Source organism: Coenobita brevimanus, chromosome 20 (assembly GCF_032717465.1).
Source record: "Coenobita brevimanus isolate Jiangsu-jjx chromosome 20, ASM3271746v2, whole genome shotgun sequence".
NCBI lineage: Eukaryota > Metazoa > Arthropoda > Malacostraca > Decapoda > Coenobitidae > Coenobita > Coenobita brevimanus.
The window spans coordinates 12,789,451-12,797,543 of NC_136973.1; the positions used below are offsets into that span (position 1 = coordinate 12,789,451).

Sequence of the window (8,093 nt, forward strand, 5' to 3'; positions counted from 1 at the left end):
CTAATTTGAAACGATATCAAATCGAAGTTTTTTTTTTTTTCGTTTTTTTATGTTTATAATGCTTATTCATTTATGGATTTTTAATCGTACTTTGGGTGGTATAGTGCTTGTTCAAGACCAATGCCTATCGGCCGTGTGCGTGTTGAACTGTATGTTTGACACTGGTTTACCAAAAAAAAAAATAAAAAAAAATAATGAGGCAAGCATGTGAATAGTTTTTTTTTTTTTTTTTGTACTAATTTTGTTATGCTTAATTCAAATTACTAAACAGTTTTTCTCTATCACCTCTAGTTTTTTTGCTTTCACATATCCCGTTTTGTTATTATAATGCATATATTTATAATGTAATGAGTTTATTTCATGTATTAAAATGGCACATTACAGAACGAAACAAAACAGACACAGAACACTGACAGAACTAAATATTACCATTACTTGGATATAAGCATATATACACACCATAGTACTACAGACAGTCAGAAGTGAGTTTTTTTGGACGATCTGGTATACTTTGCCTCCGGGATGTCGCGCAGGAGCATCCAGCAGAAGTCCCCCATCATGCTGGGGTTCCACTTGCCTTGGTAGTTGCTCTCCATCTTAGTAATATCTTGGTGGAACCTTCCCCATGTTCGTCACTTACTGCTCCGAGGTTCTGGGGGAAGAAGTTGAGGTGGGAGTGGAGAAAGTGAATCTTGAGAGACATTCGGCACTCCATATCCTGATAAGCTTGCAACAACTTCTCGACACGCTCTTGGTAATCTAGTGCCCGTGTGTTACCAAGGAAGCCATGGCAGACTGACTTAAATGCTTCCCATGCTCTCAGTTCCTTCAAGGTGAGCTTCTCTTCGAATACGTCATCTTTCAGCACCTCCCGGATCTGAGGTCCGATGAAGATGCCCTCCTTGAGCCTGGCAGAACTGAGAGCTGGGAACAGAGTGCACAGATGTTGGAAGGTAGCGCCATCCTTGTCCATGGCCTTCACGAAATTCTCCATAAGGCCAAGCTTGATATGAAGAGGGGGAAGAAGCACCTTGTTCATGTCCACCAGAGGACTTTCTTGGACACTGTGTTTCCCAGCACGAAAGTGCTCATAGACCCCCAGTAAGCTACTGGCGTTCCCAGCCGCACAATGCACATGTTTGACCTTGTTGTGGCGCGCATTTTAAACCAAGTTCCAAGAAAAAAAAGACGTTAAATGGATTTTTGGCGAATATTTTGGGCCTAGGCCTATATGTATATATGTATTTATCAAAAATTAGAGGTGATGAATGAAAACGGATTTCGAATCTGAAATCAGCACCCCAGAATTAGGTTAGAACATCTAATTTCATGCTTGCCTCATATTTTTTGTAAACCAGTGTTATAGGTGTGTCTAAGGAGAGAGAGAGAGAGAGAGAGAGAGAGAGAGAGAGAATCGTGGTGTTGTGAATTTTAGCATGATGTCATGACTTCAACGGTCTGGGGTTGGACTGAGCGAAAAAGGAAAAAAAAAAAAATACAAAGGAAGTATATATCCATCCATCCATCATCCAATCTTATGTTGCACCGAGAGCGCGGCAACACAGTGGTAGGGTGTCGGGCTCGTAATCGTTATGTTTCGAGTTCGCGCCCCGCCCGGGTGGCTGCTGTCCCGGGACTCAGCGTTCTCCTGTAACCCTAGCAGGACTATATGATCTGATGAGGTCTAGCTGGGGGATGAATCCTGTGTTGCACCATGAGGAGCGTAAGAGCCCAGGGCTAGGCAGGTTGGTCCTGACATTTAAGATGAGTGACTAGCCTCACTCATCCCGGAGTGGCATTGAGTGATATAAACCCCTTGGATAAAAACCTGCACAGGCACAATGCGATTGGAGCGCCGTAATTACTCACTAAACTACCAAGCGCCATAATTTGGTTATATGGTTACCACCCAGCATAGAGGTTTCCTGGTGTACAGGAAACCATTTGGCTTGTCACTCAGTGTAGTCACCCAAAGGCAGAAAGAAGAAAAAAAATGAAGGAAAGAAAGATGGAAGATGGAGTGTAAAGTCACCTATAGGCAAAAGGAATTGGAAAAAATGAAGGAAAGACGGAAGAGGAAAGAAGGATGAGAGAAAATGATGATAGGGAGAGCTGCAGCTCCCGTTTCATCAGCCCTCGGGACTAGGTCCCGACCATCCCCCTTTGCTGAACTTTTTCAGTGTCTCAGTAACACAGAGAGTAGGCCAGCATGCTCTCCAGTACAAGTTTCTCTAACTATCAGCACCAAACTACATGCACAGTACACACCACACTTCCTTTTCAAAATTTAAAAAGAAAAAATGTCATCGAATAACATAGCCTTGGAGTCCCTAGGGGGGGGGGACCATAAATGCCCCCACCTTCTGCCCCTCTCCCGGGGGTGGTTTAAGTCTTAGGTTAATGTATGTATATAACAACGGAGAATTAAGAAGAAATTTACTATATTCAAAAATTTACTTTACACACTTTAAAGTTATATACAATAAAGCGCTATCTATTTTACCAATATAAATATAAGTTTGATTCTTGCTTTAAATATTCGCTTTTCAATTAATAACATATGAAAACTCCAGTACTCCCAAGCTAACAAGTTCAAAACTTCAAGCTTTAGTAGATCTCAGTGTGTATTATTTTCATATCAGTGAAAACTGGAAAAAGTAAATTGAATTATCTCCGGCTAAATCTTGTGCCAGCAGTCGCGGTTATACTCGAAGGGAGAGTGAATACAAATCGATATTTAACTCTTATGCCAGTAAACAATGATTTTTTAATTTTATAAAGGGTGAAATCAATTTTTCAAAGATAAATAAATCAACCCATCTCAATTAATAAGTTAACAAATAAAGGAAATAAACAAGGATTAGATACCCTCCTATACCTTTAAGAAAGATTTATATCTGATTAGTAACAGCTATGTGCTCTAAATTCAAAGAATTTGGCGGTATTTTAGTCTAATTAGGGGAACCTGTCTTTTAAACGATAAACCACGAAAAATCTTACCTATGTTATATAGTTTGTATACCGTCATTGAGATAACTTTTACAGAACAAGTTATTGAAATAATTACATTAAAATATTAGATCAAGGTGCAGCAAATATATAGGTTAAGATGGGTTACAATAAAATTTATATTATCACGAACAAATTTCAGAATACAAATTTTGAAGGTGGACTTAAAAGTAAGGCTTGCTTTAATAAGACAGCCTGATTTTAGCTCTAAAATGTGCACATATCGCCCGTCGCTTTCATTAACCTAAGATGAGATAAGTCGTAACATAGTAGGTGTACTGGAAAGTGTACCTGGAAAGCAAGATAGAGCTTGAAATAAGCAGCTCGTTTACACCGAGAAGAGTACCTATGGTCTAGGTTATCTTGAAATCATTAATCTTACTTTTGTTATAAGAACGTTAACATTTTAAGAAAACTAATTTTGCATTTTTCTGGATAGTAGATTTTATCGAAATATAAATATAGTGAAAGTAAAAAGTATTGTGAAAGAAAGTAGAAATAACACTTAAAATTCTTAAAAGTAAATATAAAAAATTGTATCTTGTGTATAATAGGTTTTCAAAATTAGATCTATAAATAATCATCCCGAAAAAAAGATAGCTAATTTTAAGAGAAAGTTTTTGTAGCAATAAAATTTTAAACTTAACATTAGAGGTGATATGCCAACCGAGCTTTTATATCTGGTTTTCTAAGAAATAAATTTAATTTACGTGCTCAGCTATTTAGCTATGCAACTAAGAAGATTAGGGTAGAGCTTTTTCTTCCAAAATGAAAAATCATTGAACCAATAGATAGACACTTATAAAAGTAGGCTTAAAAGTAGCCATCTTTTCCAGGTTTTTCAACCAATATAACAAAATATTTTAAATTTTACAGGTTCTTTTTATCAAGTATTAGAAAATTAACTTCAACTTAACTTGTTTAGCTACTATGAAATCATTAGTAAAATCTATATGTTATAATATTTTTTATTATAAATAAAATCTTTTAAATATTAAAAATTTATTTAAGGAACTCGGCAAATATTATTTCCGCCTGTTTAACAAAAACATGTCTTTGTGAAGATTTACACAGTCTGGCCTGCCCACTGAATTATTAAAGGGCCGCGGTATTTCTGACCGTGCGAAGGTAGCATAATCATTAGTCTTTTAATTAAAGGCTCGTATGAAAGGTCGAACGAGAGATATACTGTCTTAACAAAAAAAATTGAATTTAACTTTAAAGTGAAAAGGCTTTAATATTTTAGAAAGACGATAAGACCCTATAAATCTTTACATCACATTTAGTATTAAGCCAATTTGTTAGTGTAAGGAAAAATACCAAAAAAATGTTTTGTTGGGGCAACAAAGATATAAATAAACTAACTGTTTTTACTTCTAAACAAAGATTTTTGATAATAAATTGATCCTTTTTAAAGATTAAAAGATTAAGTTACTTTAGGGATAACAGCGTCATTTTTCTTGAGAGTTCCCATCGATAGAAAAGTTTGCGACCTCGATGTTGAATTAAAATTTCTACATAATGCAGCAGTTATGAAAGAAAGTCTGTTCGACTTTTAAAATTTTACATGATTTGAGTTCAGACCGGCGTGAGCCAGGTCGGTTTCTATCTTCTAAAAAAAATTAAACTACCTTAGTACGAAAGGATTAGGTAGTTAAAATAATTTTACTAAATATGAACATCACTTTTACCTAAACAATCAATTTTGTGCTTCAATTTAATGAAACTCATAAACAGGTTAATAAATAGTTCAAGCTAACTATTTTGTGTTCGCAGTTATCGTTGTAAACTACCTAGTTTTAATTATCTGCGTTTTAATTAGAGTTGCTTTTGTAACACTTTTAGAACGAAAAATTCTAGGTTACATTCAAATTCGTAAAGGACCCAACATCCTAGGATTCCTGGGATTACTCCAACCATTTGCCGACGCTGTAAAATTATTCACCAAGGAACAAACAATGCCAACTATATCCAACTTTTTACCATACTACCTATCTCCTGTATTCAGGCTATTTATCTCTCTTCTAGTCTGAGCTATTTTACCTTATCAAACCGGATTAGTAAATTTTAACAGGAGTTTTATTCTTTTTATGCTGTCTAAGTCTAGGAGTCTATTCAACTTTAAGAGCCGGATGAGCTTCAAACTGTAAATACTCAATGCTTGGAAGACTCCGAGCCGTAGCCCAAACAATTTCATACGAAGTCAGACTTGCTCTTATTCTTTTATCCTTTATCTTTTTAATTGGCGGATTCAATATAGAACTTTTCACTCGATTCCAAAAAGACATTTGAATAATTTGATTCACACTCCCTCTATCCCTAATACGAAGTATGACTAGCCTCCTGTCTAGCAGAAACAAACCGCACCCCATTTGATTTTGCCGAAGGTGAATCAGAACTAGTTTCAGGATTCAATACCGAATACAGAAGAGGAGGATTTGCTTTAATTTTCATAGCTGAATACGCAAGAATTCTATTTATAAGAATACTATTCGTATTAATTTTCTTAGGAGCCGATCCATGTAGCCTACTATTTTATTTCAAATTAGTTTTTATAGCCTTCGTTTTTATTTGCGTTCGAGGAACCCTACCACGCTTACGATACGATAAACTAATATACTTAGCCTGAAAAAGATTCCTTCCAGTTTCCCTTAACTACCTAATCTTTTTTATAGGAGTTAAACTATTTTGCTTTTCTTTAATAATCTAACTAGGGAGTAGTTTAATAAAAATTTTAGTTTTGGGAATTAAAGACAAGGTAAACACCTTCTCCCTAAGATTACTAAGAACCAATCTTATCTAATGCTTTCAAAACACTTGTTTTCTTTTAAACTAAGCAACCAATCTAACATTTTATCTCACCACATTGCTGCCAGAGGCATAATCAAATAAAACCTAAAATAAGAAATTGTTAAAACCTGGCCCGTAATAATGTAAGGATCTTCAACAGGACGAGCCCCAATTCAAGTTAATAAAACAACTGTAGAAACCAAAAACCAAAACAAAATTTGATTTAACGGATAAAATCTAAGACTCCGAAATTTCGAGAAATGAGTAAAAGGAAGAATTATAAGAATTGCCACTGAGAGCACCAGAGCAATTACACCCCCCAATTTATTAGGGATAGATCGCAAAATCGCATAAGCAAATAAAAAATACCACTCCGGCTGAATATGAGCTGGAGTTACCAAAGGATTTGCAGGAATAAAATTGTCTGGATCCCCTAAAAGATAAGGATGAAGCAAAGTGAGCAGCACAAGAGCCATTAACATGACCAAAAACCCAACAATATCCTTGAAAGTGAAGTAAGGATGAAAAGGAACTTTATCTACTTGCCTTAAAACACCCAAAGGATTATTCGCCCCAGCCTGATGAAGAAACAAAATATGAACCAAAGTCGCAGCAGCAATAACAAATGGAAACAAAAAATGAAAAGTGAAAAAACGAGTTAAAGTAGCATTTTCCACAGCAAATCCACCTCAAATCCACTGAACCAAAGAAGTACCAATATAAGGAATTGCTGAAAACAAATTAGTAATCACAGTCGCACCTCAAAAAGACATTTGACCTCATGGTAAAACATAACCTAAAAAAGCCGTCGCCATTACCAAAAAAAGAATCACAACACCTACTATTCAAGCGTGAAAAATCATATAAGAACCGAAATACATCCCCCGACCAATGTGAAGATATAAACAAATAAAGAAAAAAGACGCCCCATTAGCATGCAAAGTCCGTAATAATCACCCATAATGAACATCTCGTTGAATATGAGCTACCCTAGAAAATGCCAAATCAATATGCGCAACATAATGTATAGCAAGAAACAGACCAGTAACAATTTGAACAACCAAACACAAACCAAGCAATGACCCAAAATTCCAAAAAATAGAAATATTTCTCGGAATAGGTATATCAACTAGTGCCCCATTAGCAATTTTTAACAATGGATGAAACTTACGCAATGGTGTTATCATAAGTTATTAACCGCAAAGGACTAGAAGACGAACTTATTACCTTAACAACTACAAACAGCGTCAATAACAAATAGCTAATAATAAACATCGTAAACATAGCCCTAGGTTCATTATAAATAGTCCTCACATTCATAGCAGAATTTCTAATATCAGAATACTTAGATAAAAAAGTTGTAGTTGACTCTCCAATTTTATTTGCCACTATCACAGGATCCACAAAAATCAGAAAAAAACTCATAATCAATGCTAAAAAAAATATAAAAAAAAATTCTCTTCTAACCTTAAATTGCTCATTAGCTGCTAAAGACGCAACATAAATAAACAACACTAATATTCCACCCAAAAAAATCAAAAATAAATTATACGAAAACCAGTAACTCTTAGCAAACAATCCAGTAGTAATTGAAATCAAAACCGTTTGAATTAATAGCACAAGACCCGTTGACAAAGGATGAATTAAACGCATAAAAATCAAAGAAAACAAAATAATAAAAGGAAGACCATACATTATCACTCCAATCTCTTGGTGTTTCAAGAAAAAAATTTCATTACTGATTTACAAGACCAGAGTTTTTATTTAAACTATTGAAACTAATGTTAACTTTAAATAACTTGTTCTTATTTATTGCATTCACTATAATTTTCAGGGGACTATGAGCTTTCGCTTCAAACCGAAAACATTTATTAAATACTCTCCTAAGATTAGAATTCATTATACTTGGAATCTTCTTCTTAATATCCAACTGTCTTTCCTCAATCGGAAACGAATTTTTTTTTTTTTTCTCTTTTTCTTAGTCCTAGCAGCCTGCGAAGGCGCCCTAGGTCTAGCTCTACTAGTCTCCATTGTTCGCTCCCACGGAAATGACTACTTCAGAACCTTTAATAGATTAGAATGCTAAAATACTTATTCATACTTCTTATATTAATGACATTCGTAAAGGACTGGTCTCTAATTCAAACAGGAATCCTAGCTGTATCGTTTTTATTCGCCATTTTATACAATCACGACTTTTTCATATATAACCTAGGATTTAGACTAGGCACAGACTATTTAAGCTACATCTTAATCCTACTAAGCATTTGAATTATAGTACTCATTGTTATATC

The 8,093-nt window shown here is 34.9% G+C and overlaps 1 non-coding gene and 1 pseudogene across 1 annotated transcript; one reads left to right on the forward strand and one right to left on the reverse strand.

Moving 5' to 3' along the window:
• Positions 1-2,512: 2,512 nt before the first annotated feature.
• On the forward strand, positions 2,513-3,311 carry LOC145391982 (small subunit ribosomal RNA). Its single transcript, XR_013895924.1, has one exon. It is a non-coding gene; the product is annotated as a small subunit ribosomal RNA (ribosomal RNA).
• A 2,540-nt stretch (positions 3,312-5,851) lies between these two features.
• Positions 5,852-6,986, reverse strand: LOC145391900 (cytochrome b pseudogene; annotated as a pseudogene).
• Between the last annotated feature and the right edge of the window lie 1,107 nt (positions 6,987-8,093).